The sequence below is a fragment of the Pongo pygmaeus genome, chromosome 3 (assembly GCF_028885625.2).
Source record: "Pongo pygmaeus isolate AG05252 chromosome 3, NHGRI_mPonPyg2-v2.0_pri, whole genome shotgun sequence".
NCBI lineage: Eukaryota > Metazoa > Chordata > Mammalia > Primates > Hominidae > Pongo > Pongo pygmaeus.
This window is the reverse complement of record NC_072376.2, coordinates 57,071,202-57,083,941: the sequence shown is the minus strand read 5'-3', so window position 1 is coordinate 57,083,941 and position 12,740 is coordinate 57,071,202.

Here is a 12,740-nt window from a genome sequence, read left to right as displayed (position 1 = left end):
CAACAGCATGTAATAAATATTATAAACCTCAACCAAGTGGGATTTATCCAAGGAATGACAGCTTGGTTCAAAATAAGAAAATTAATCACTGAAAACACCATATTCACAGAATCAAGGTTGGTGTCAGGGGTGGGAATTGATCATCTCAATAGATGCAGAAAAATAACTGATGAAATCCAATACATTTTCATGATTGGAAAAACACTGTGGAAAGTGGAAATAGAAGAATTTTCTCAAAAGCAAGGTCATGCTTATTTCTGAAAGAATGAAAACTTTTTCTCTGAAAATCCAAAAGAAGACAAGGAAGAAGACTACCTTTATCATTGCTTTCAAATAATGTATTGTAACTTCTAACTAGAACAATAAGGCAAGGAAAAGAAATAAAATAAATTTAGATTTTAAGAGAAGAAGCAAAACTATCTCTATTTGCAGATGATACTCTCTTATATACAGAAACCTCCCAAAATTCACAAAATCTAACAGAACTAATAAATCTGTTCTACAAAGTTGTAAGTTATAAGTTCAATATTTTTAAATGGTGTATTTTGATACATTAGCAATAAATGATGTGAAAATAAAACTAAGAAAACAAACAATTTTATTTCCATTGGCATCAACAAGAATAAAGTATTTAGAAATAAATTTAACCGAAGAAGTTCAAGATGTACGGTGAAGGCTTATGCAGTGACAAAAAAATGTTGAGATAAATAATACCTACCTAAATGAAAGGCGTATTTTATTTATTGTTAAGATGAAAATACTTCAAAAATTGATCTGCAGATTCAATGTAATTCCTATCAAAATTCCAACTACCTTCTATTTTCTCAGAAATAAAAAAACTTAACTTGAAATTCATAATGAAATTCAAGGAGTCCAGCATCAGCAAAACCATCTTGCAAAAGGAACAAAGTTGAAGAACTTACACTTCTCAATTTAAATTCCTACTAAACAAGAGTAATCAAGAAAAGATAGTAGTGACATAAGAATAGACATACAGACCAATGGAATAGAATTATTTCAGAGATAAATCTTTATGTATCTATAGTGAATTGATTTCAACAAGTGTACAAAAATAGTTTATATTCTTTTCAACAAATGGTTCTAAGGGAGGAGATCACCCCTCATATTGCCTTATGCCCAATTTCTGCCTCCAAAGAAAGAAGAAGTAAAAACTAAAGGGCAGTATGAAATCCACAGGCAGACAGGCTGGCACCACGCCCTGGGCCTGGTAGTTAAAGATCCACCCCTGACCTAACTGGTTATGTTATCTATAGATTCCAGACATTGTATGGAAATGCATTGTGAAAATCCCTGTCCTCTTCTGTTCCATTCTAATTACCGGTGCATGCAGCCCCCATTCGATCACGACCCTCTCACGCGGACTCCCTTAGAGTTGTAAGCCCTTAAAAGGAACAGAAATTCGGTTTTTGGAGACGTGAACCCGCTGATGCTTCCAGCTGAATAAAGCCCTTTCCTTCTACAGCTTGGCATCTGAGGGGTTCTTGTCTGTGGCTTGTCCTGCTACATTTCTAGGACATCTGAATATCCACATGCAATAAAAGGAAGTTGGGCTTCTACTTCACAACGTATGTGAAAATTAAGTCAAAGTGGGTCAAAAACCTAAAAATTATTATTTAAACTATGAAACTCTTATAAAATAATATAGCTGTCAATCTTTGTAATGTTGGATTTGTCACTGGTCTTAGATTTGACTCTGAATGTATAAGCAACAACAACATATAAACAGATAAATTGGACTTGTCAAAATAAAAAAAAAACCTTTTGTGCATCAAAGGACACTTTCAAGAAAAGACAATCTACAGAATGGGAGAAAATATTTTCAAATCTATATCTGCTAAGGGCCTGCTATCCAGAATATATAAACATCTCACACATCTCAACCATAAAAAGACAAATAATCCATTTAAAAGCAGGCAGAGGATTTGATGGATATTTCTACAGAGAAGGTATCTTAGTGGCCAGTAAGCATGTGAACAAATAAGGAAACACAGTCAGTAAAGAAATGCAAATCAAAATTACAATGAGATACCACTTTATAACCACTATATAGTCAAATAAGTGGAAAATAACAAGTGTTCACAGGGAAGTGAAAAAACTGAAACCCTGATCTATTGCTCATGGAAACAAACTCAGGTGTTCAATAAATTGTCATGTCAAAATAACTTAATTTCCATACTTTTCTAAAATAATTAATTGCCATACTTCTCCAAGTATGGTGTTACTTTTATTACAGCCCATTCTCTTTGTTAACTTACATGGACTCTGATTTCCCTGAGAGTTTAATTCAAGTTCTGGAAGGTTTGCATCCTGATGAGGAGTTAGGAATGAACATCTGGTTCTCTGGTTCTTTTTTTTTTGACAGGGTCACTCTGTCACCTAGGCTGGAACAGTGGCAGGATCACAGCTCACTGCAGCCTGGAACTCCTGGGCTCTAGCCATCCTCCCACCTCAGCCTCCTGACTAGTTGGGACTGCAGGCACTACCGGCACACATCGCCATGCCTGGCTAATTTTTATTTATTTATTTATTTATGTATTTTGAGATGAGTTTTTGCCATGCTTCCCAGAGTGGTCTCGAACTCCTGGGCTCAAGTGATCTGCCCACTGTGGCCTCCCAAAGTGTGGGGATTACAGGAGTGAACCACCTCACCTGGCCAATATTTGGTTCTTAATACCACCCAGCTGTCATTAGATTGTAATTTTTGCAAAAGCAGAGACTTTGTGTGCATTGTTCACTGCTGAGTCTCACTGTTTATGAAAATGGCATGAAACAGACGTTCACTAGATGATTGTCTAATGAATTATATCTATGCTAGCATATCCTGAGATGGCCAATGCTCTTACCGATTCTCTTTCATTTTTTTCAGTGAACTAATTATTATTTTAGGGATCTTCCAGAAAAGAATTTGGAAAGTCTCTGCATCTTTTTAGGTCATATATGTCCAGAAATGTCACGCATTCTTTCCGGATCTGTGCATTCCTACTCTCTCCCAAGGGCGCTTCACAGGAAATGAGAAACAGGTCTCGTTTATGCTCAAATATCAAAAATTTACCTGAGATTTGACCAAGGAAAAGGGTACAGAGCCCCTTTCTCTCACACTCAATACCCCTTCTTCTCTTGATTTAGCTTACTGTTCAGAGAATCTTATTCTCTTCTAGGGTATGTGGGAAGAGGTGTGGGGAGAAGAGTGCTTTCCAGGAGTAAAAGGATTTTTGCTCTTAATATTTTTCTTAAAAAATTGATTTGCCTTTTGTTCTTTTATGGGTACAGACTTTTGAAATCCAAAGTTTTAAACGTGAATCATATTTTAACTTCTTTTTCTTCTTTTGTGCCTTTCTTCAACTAGTGAGTAAGCTATGCCTGAATATTTGAATGGGGAAAAGGCAAAGATGAAGGTAATATTAATACTATAAGTGAGAAATGGTAAGTAAGTAAATTTGAATAAAGGTGTAAGTAACTAATTATATCTTTGTATAAACTACCATATACAGGTATGTTACTGTATGTGTTTGAGCTACAGGCAAAATAAATAACACAATAATATTAAAAACTGATATAAAATCCCCTGTCGAATTATAAAAATCTGTTACTTAATTTGTTCTGCAATATTCTTAAGAAAAAATTTAGTTAGAATGCAAAATAAAAGGGAGATAATTTCTGTACCTATCCTCATACATATGTATCTACTACTACAACAGGGATTAACTTCTCTCCAACTGAGAGAGTAATGTCAAAAATAAGGTTAAGATGTAGATTCCTTGGCCGCCCTCTACTAATAGAGAGCCAGAAAGAATGGTATCCCTGAAGGCCCTGTGTTCCCTCTTAAGGAGTTTGAACTGTGTTCTATATCAGGTAGTAAACAAAAAGTCATCTTGCTTAGTCAACATTGACTTTTCATTCATTAAAGCTACTAACAAAGACCTCATTCTGTTTTCTATTTATGCTAGGTATTTTACTGAAATATCTTCCTTCCCTATATTCAAGAAATTTTCAATTGCCATCGGTGTCAGGTTTTTAGCCCAATAATCTGATTACTTATACCTGTTTATTTAAGAATGAAAATTAAGAAATTAATGTATAAACCAGTGTTATCATACCTTCAGTTTCCAAAGTCTCTTTCAGTAGATTGCACTTTAAGCCAAACAAATGACTGAGGGTAGTGATTTCTGACACATCAGTGAGGATGATACTTCGACACATTTGAGAAATTTCCTATTTACTCAATTAACATCCTCTATTTGGCTATACATTTCAATCTCATATGAAACTAGCCTTACTTTGGACTAAAGTTAGTAGCCTAGAAAATGCAGAATAAGATAAATGTGATACTCCAAAAAGTGACTAAAGCAAAGCATTAATTTAATTGTTAAAACACTTTAAATGATTGACTAACAAAGTATTATGTGTGTGTGTGTCTGTGTGTGTGTGTATTTTCTCTTTCTGAAGCAAATGTGAAATATTGCTGGGTCTATAGAGTCTGTTGATGTGAATGTCATTTATTTTTAAATTTTTATTTTTAAACATAATTTTATTTTAAAAAATATGATCAGCCTGATAAGAAATAGGTGCAAAAGCCAGTACAAATTAAAAACCCAAAATTACTTTAATTAGAATGATCAGTGTCTCATTTATTGATATTTAAATAATATAGTATCTTCTTCATTCATTTATTCATAATTGTCCTTATATAGCTCTAGATTTCTAGGAATAGTCTAATCTTTGAAAAAGCACAAGGAGCCTGAAAATTGTAATTGGTATAATTTCACATACTATTCTGTTAAGAAAATATATCAGTGAATTGTAATTCACTTTAATATATGTGTGTGCATATATATGAATGTTAAAATTCCATGTTAATCTTCAGGTCAACTAACATCTTGTCTCATCATGTATTCCAGGTGAGTGTATTAACAGTAAACTCCTAGAAGTATGAGTATAGCAACCTCAATCATCTCTGAAAAAAACATTTAGTGAGCTCAGATCTCAGTGAGGATATTACTAGAATGTCAAAACTGGGAGTAGGCATCACCTCTCTTCTAAGCAAATATTTTGAAAACAAGTCCCAGGGAAAAGAGCATTTGGATGTAAATTTAGAACAGGTGGAGGAGACAACAGGGGAGCGCCACCAGGCAAGAATCAACATACAGGAAATAACCAACAGGGCTGCTCTCTAGTCTATTTAGTGCCCAGCAATTAATCCCTGAAAAAAAAAAAAAACACCAATATGTAACACATATTTATTGAAAATAAGCAGTACCAGAATAAGTGGATATTAGGGCTTACATATCCGGAAATTGCAAAATAAAACTCTTACTGGACTTTTGAAGTTGAAGCTCCTTGGAACCAGACTTCTGATTTTAGCAACTTCTTTTCTCATCCATTTTCCCCACTTCTTCAAGGGATTTAAGAAAATTTTAGAAGCATGATGGCAGTGTCAATCTTTAAATGTCACTGTTTAATTTTAGCCATATTTTAAATTACTAACTTTTCTAATCTAATTATATAAATGGTAATTACCTATAAAAATAGCAATTAATTCTGAGAAGCACCTGTAAAGATAAAATTGTGCTTATGAAGCCCGAAACCTTGTACTCAGTAGGAATTAAATTCAATGAAATCAATGGGAAGCAATGCCTGAAGTAAGCTTCATACCAAGGCCTAAGATTATGAATTTGCTCGACATTGTATAATTATTTTCCCCACTTTACTTGAGTTTCTCAACTATAATGATGAAGGACGTAAACTAATTACTGAATGGACTTTGACCCCTGTGGCAGCTTACGTGATTAGGCTTTGTGATGTTTAACGTCTGTATTCTAAATATGCAAAAAAATAAGCTTAATGATTACAACAAAGGTATGCAAATCAGAAATAGTCTTCTCTCCTTTCGTTTGGTACTATCGCCTCAGTGCCCAAAATTTTCAAAGTATTTTATGCGCATAGACTGTGTGACCATTGAGTTAGCTGTTCCATCAGTATAGGAAAAGGAGAAAAGTGATACACACCAGAACAATCCTGAAAATCCTTATATATCAGTGTTTCTCACCATGAATATGTTGTCCCCTCCTCCTCACCGGCCCACAGGAGTGATCTGGCAATGTCTCAAAACAATTTTGTTCACCACAACTGAGGGAGAATGCTACGGGCATCTAGCAAGTAGAGACCAAAAATGCTACTAACCACCTGTAATGCACAAGAAAGCTCTGTGCAACAACAGCCATCTGTCCATGTTGTCAATAGTACCATCACTGTGTGCCTTGTGCTACATACAAACAGAAAATATAAAGTCAAATAAGTACTATCAGAGAAGAAATAGGGGCATTGTAGAACAAAGCTTGAATATATATTGACAATGGAATGCTGACATTTAAAAAATAATGTAAAAATATTGAAATTCATATTGTGAACAAAAGCTGAGAAAATTATCATTTTTGTGATGATTAGATTGACATAACTACTATAGAACAGGTTTACTTCGATTATTTTTCTCAAAGATGTATTTGTTAGAATTACAGGTAAATTACCTCTAATTCTTCCTTTCTCTTTATAATTTTATGGTATTCTCAATAAGGGATGTTTTACAGAAATCAGCAGTTCCTATAAAAAATCTTGGCAATAATATAGAGACAAAGCCAAGAACTTGAATAGACCATAGATAATTAATTTGCCAATTAAAAAGAAGTTATTATCTTAGCTACTAGGTGACCAGTGGATTTTTTGTGTTTTTGTTTGTTTGTTTGTATGTTTTCAAAAAATCCTAAATTAGGATTTGAATTCTAAAATCTTCAACTAAAACCTCCAATTCTTCAGATGTGGAAATCTTGATCTATAGCTTGTTCTGAATGAGAGTAGTCTTTTATTCCAAGAAAAAAGAACACATCTCCATTATAAATTATTTTCTACATGGAGGAATTTTATGGATTAAAAATTCTCTTTGTGAGGTTGTTTGTTCCTTTTAAATCTATTTTGTTTGTGTCATCACCATTCCCAAATGAATTTCCTCCATTAGAGATATTTACCCAGTATCTGAGAATTTCTGTGTATGATGCGTGGAAAATCATTCACCTCCTGAGAAAAGCAGGTGCATATCACTTCCCATCTTTCTTTCTTTTCTTTCTTTCTTTCCTTCCAACTCCCAGAAAGAACTACTTCCTTATTATAACTCTGGACCATTTCAAATTCCTGGTAGGATGAAGACTTAGAGAAATAAAAAGGCATGGCATCCCTGATAAAAATATATAATTATACACAAAATATTATAACAATTGAGAAAGATGAAAATAATAAATGTTTTATTTTTCATTATTAGAAAACAATTATAAGGTTATTTGATTATAGTATCTGATATATCAATGTTTTATTAAGGGAATTCTGATACAACAAATAATTAAGAGTAAGTTGCTCAATTAACTTAGTAGAAGCATGAATGTAAATAAGTAGGCAATTCTTTAGTATTCATCATAAAATGCCAAGCAAGCAATACTGATGGAGATTGTTTTATATTTGTCTGCCTGAAAATCTCGCATTTACTTTTCCTATTTTTGCCTGAAAATCTTGTATTTACTTTTCGTATTTTGTTCTAAAAAATCTCTTTGAACAGCGCAAACTTCAGAATGACATTTGAAAGGAATTCATAATTGTTTCTATAATATAGTAAGCATAATGACTTTTAGGTAGTCATTTAATTGGCTTGGGCAGAGTGATCTTCTAAGTAGATATATAGTATATATGTATCTATATGAGCTAGATGTTGAAATGAAAACTGAAATTTTTCACAAAGTATTATGAGAAGTTTATCACAAAATTCACCAACAATTCACCTACTTGCAAAAGGGACCACATACATTATCTTTTTCTATTGTTTTTAAAAACACCTTGAAAACTAAAAATAGATGTACACAAAGGCCCTGTTGCAATGGAACTACTTCATTAGGATTTCAATGGAGTCATATGCAAGTTACTATGTGAAAATCATGTGTTTTATATGTCTATTCTCTCCCACAATTTTTATTTAACCAAATGTATCTAAAACAGTAAAATATAATACTATTGAAAAATCTTAGCACACATTACAGATAACAAAAGTGTTATGTCTTTTGTCAATTTCTTCTGCCTCTGAGTATATGGACTCATGGCTGATCATGCTAGGATCTGTGAAATGAATGTTCCTGGAGAGAATGATTGTCTTGTTACTGTTCTTTAGAGTTCCTTTATTACTGTTCATTGTCATGCTTTACTGTGACAACATGTAGCTTTTTCTATCACACCTATGCTTGCTTAAGAAAAGGTTCCTTAACCCTTCTCTGTCACTATAATTCCCATGTGGTGAGGACACTGACAAATAGAAAGGAATGGAAGTGTCCTGAGGAAGATCAAACCCTCTGACTATGCTCAGCCATATGAAATGACAGAAGAGATTCTGTAGATAAAAGAGCACGGGAGAATAACACGTCAAGATACTGAAATTGTTAAATTTAGCCTAAATGTGTCTCTGTACATAGTGAACTGTAATCTAGCTTAGTATATAAACAAACTTCAATCTAACTTAAGAGTAATGTGTTACTTAATGATGGGGGTAAATTCTGAGAAATGCCAGATGAGAAAGGAGATTTTGTCATTGTGTGACCATCGTAGAGTGTACTTACACAAACCTAGATGGTATAGCTTACTACATGCCTAGGCTATACAATATTGCCTATTGCTCCTATGCTACTATGTTACTGTACTGAATACTGCAGGCAATTGTAACACAATGGTAAGCATCCCTAGATCTAAGCATATCTAAACATAGAAAAGGCAATGTGCTGCCTTAAAACATTATGATGGCTATGACGTCACATGATAGGAATTTTTCAGATCCACTATATTTCTATGGGACCATTATGATACATGTGATTCATCTTGATCAAAAGCATCATTTTTTGGGCATGACTAGATATTCTTGTAATAAATATGTGAGCCTCGGCCAATCACAGGATGCTAACTGATCAGACCATGTAAATATAAACTAGCAAATGTTTTATCACACCATGCCTAAATAAGGCATATGCTGAGCTATAAGAAATTGAGTTGTTTCTCTATATCACTTTATTTTATTTTATTTTATTTTATTTTTTGACATAGGCTCTTGCTCTGTCACCGAGGCTGGAGTGCAGTGGCGCGATCTCGGCTCACTGCAAGCTCCGCCTCCCGGGTTCATGCCATTCTCCTGCCTCAGCCTCCCGAGTAGCTGGGACTACAAGCGCCCGCCACCATGCCCGGCTAATTTTTTGTATTTTTAGTAGAGACGGGGTTTCACCGTGTTAGCCATGATGGTCTCGATCTCGTGACCTTGTGATTCACCCACCTCTGCCTCCCAAAGTGCTGGGATTACAGGTATGAGCCACCGTATCCCCCCCCGTCACTTTCTTTTTGTCTCTCTAAATTCTGCCTGCCAACATTGCTGACTGGATCTCTGTGACACTCTAGCAGTTCATAGTGCTGCCCAATTCATGAATCTTTCTTTGTTTAAATAAATTGAGTTAAACTTAATTTGTCTAAAGTTTTTCTTTTAATAGAACTGAGCAGCCACATTTTTTTAACCTAATAATTTTTATATAAGGATAAATGACTAAGTTAAAACTAATCTTAAATAGCAGAATTGCAAGTTATTAACTCAGATATTGTGTGTGCACAATATATAATTCATTTTTCATGGTTGCTGTCATTCAAAACATACATAAAGGAGAAAGGGAGTTGTTAAGTGTCCATGTGTCTTACACTTGGAAGTCAATAGATGCTATATAAATTTTAATGTTGATTGTATAGTTGTACAAATATTTTAGTTATATTCATGACAGAAAACAAATATGAACAAAATTCAGCGTTTTCTTCATCAAAATGGGGATCTGGGTGTTCATTTGATAACATTTTGAGGATTTTTAAGGGTTTTTTGTACAAACATGTATTTCACTAATGAAAATTATAAAAATAAGTATAATGAAATGGAAATAAGCCATTGAATTTAAGACATAGTAACTAATATATAATATGTTAGTAGTTCATGTGGATTTTATTGTTATACAAATATTCACTCTTTCCTAGCCCTTTGTTAACCACCAAAAAAGCCCCCACCCCATTGATGAGTGCATCAAAGCGACATGCCTTGGCCAATTGAACGCACCAGTGTGACTTTTCTCAGTGGAGGCTTTAAGAGCCATGATGGGTTCCTTGCAGACCTTGTGCTCCACCATCTGCCATGAGAAGAGCATGCATATCTCAGGTATCTATTAGCCCCAGAAAGTGAGACATGTAAAGCACATCTAAATCCAACCTGCAGGCAAGAGCAGACCTATTCCAGACAATCCACAGGCTTTTAAATTTAAAAACACTAGTGTGAGCAAGAAATAAATGTTTGTTATTAGTAATCCACTGAAATGTTGGGGTTTGTATGTTTTGCAATATAATTGCAGCATAATATATATAACATAATCATGTTATCATTTTTGTCACAGTAAAATAGTGCACTTTATTTCCCCAAACAGGTAATGGAAAAACATTTATTAACATCAAAATAGTTAATGAGAATTCCAGATGGCAACTAACTTGAGTTTATCTCAGGATATGCATCTTTCTTTGTTTCACTAAATTAAAGATAATGAGGGCTTTAGAGTGAGTGATACCTGTGTTCAAATCCTGGCTCTTTCATTTAATAATGTGATTAACTCTTCCGTGAGTTTCAGCTCCTCATTTGCATACAGAAATAATGCCAACTTTATTGGTTTATAAGAGTCAAATACAAATAACATGGAAAGTATCTAGCACAGTTTATGGAGCATTGTATGATCAATAATTAGTAGTTATTATTACAGAGCCCTATTCTGCTGTTTTTCAAAGAGAAAAACACTTCTAGATAATGTTGGATTCTATATTAATTTCAATTTTAGTACTCTATAATACCAAAAAGACACTGTTGAATGTGGAAGTGAATGTATAAGGCATTTGAAAAATATGAAGTAAACAGAAAAAAAGGGTGATAAAATAAGTAGTAATATAAAACATGTAGTTAAACATGCAAGATTCTTTTAACTATACATAGCAGACTAATCAAACTAGCTTTATTATAAGGAAACATATTACCTCATACACTCTGAAAGTATGGTGAGCTTAAAGGCTCATTGGTCTTTCTGTCTCTCCCATTTGCCATACTGTGTACTGGCTTAATCTTTGGGATTATTCCAAAATAGCTAAAACTGTTCCAGGATCGCCATCCATGGTGAGAAGGGGTGAGAGACCATCTCTGTCTGTGGTTTTCTCTAGAGAAAAAGGAAACTTTTTTTCCAAGGCTCCTAGCAGAATTCCCCTTATGTTTTAATGCCATAATTTGATCACACTCAAATATTACCAAGGCAAATGAGCTTGCATTTAAAATACTGAAACCCCACCTGGAGATGGGAGTGGTGGCTCAGCTGCCTCTGATGCACAAAGCATTCTGATGGTGTGATGGTTACCTGAGCCAAACAAGGGCTCTGATAGAAAAGAAGCCAAGTATGAGGCAACCAACCATGCCTCCCACAAGAAAAAAATGCACATTACCTGATAAACTGTTGCTCATATGATATAGGTTTTTTCTTATAATAGATATGTTTTAAATATCAACCAATCTGAAAGAATGAACAGAAACTTTTGAAAATGGCATACAACATGTTTTAGCCTAGTTGACCATTAAACCTATAATTGATTTGGAGTACAGCCACCACAAGCTGTTCCAAGAAAGAAAAAGTAAAGAGCTTTTATGAAACACTCATCTAAGAATAGAAGTATGAATTTTTCTTCTACGTGGGCATTGCACATTATAGTACTTTCTTTAAGAACTCTGCAAGAAGTTTAAATGCAGTTGTAAAAGTACATCCCAACACAATAGTCCTCTGTTAGTCATTGCACAGGTTCTTGCATATAAAAATAGCTGGCTTTTGGGTAACCTACAGATAAGAAATTTCTGGGTCTTCAGAATAAAAGCCTGATTATTTTTACATTCTATTCTAGGTTAACCACTTATAAAGACAATTTCAATTGCATGTTCAACATTTCTATATATTTAAATTCAACAAATGGAAAAATATTTTCTATCTTCAAAAAAGGCACTTAACTCTTGAATTCACAGACTTTGTATTTTCACTTCAACAGCAGTTAAAAATAATGCCTGCAAATAGGAATTTCATTATTCCTCAGTAACTCATAAAAAAGTACATAGAGCCATTTTAATTTTCATTCCACAACTATAGAACTGTCAGATCTTGTTAATAGTCAATTAAATGACTACCTGACACATACGATTTAAAAAATAAGAATCAGTACTTAGTCATATAATGGTGCCATTCTACCTCATATGCGCCACTACTTCTAGTTTTCTATCTTGGCCAAAGAGTAGTGTCAGTAGCTTCCGTTTGGACATTTCTACCATTATTAATATTCCTAGACAGCTCAGGAAACAAATTTGGGGGTTCTGAAAGCTGTTGTGTATATCTATCCTATAATGCTTTCAACGACCAGGTAAATGAACATAGGATGGGTCCTTGGACCCTTTTTAGCCACTTTGAGACAGACTTGGGTTAAGACTTTATTTATGTACTGTACTCCACATATTCCCACTCTGTGTGGAGAAGGCATGATTGTACTTTGGATTTCCGGTGAGAGAGTTGCTACTCTACATACATTCTTTGGCATCACAGAGTCCATCC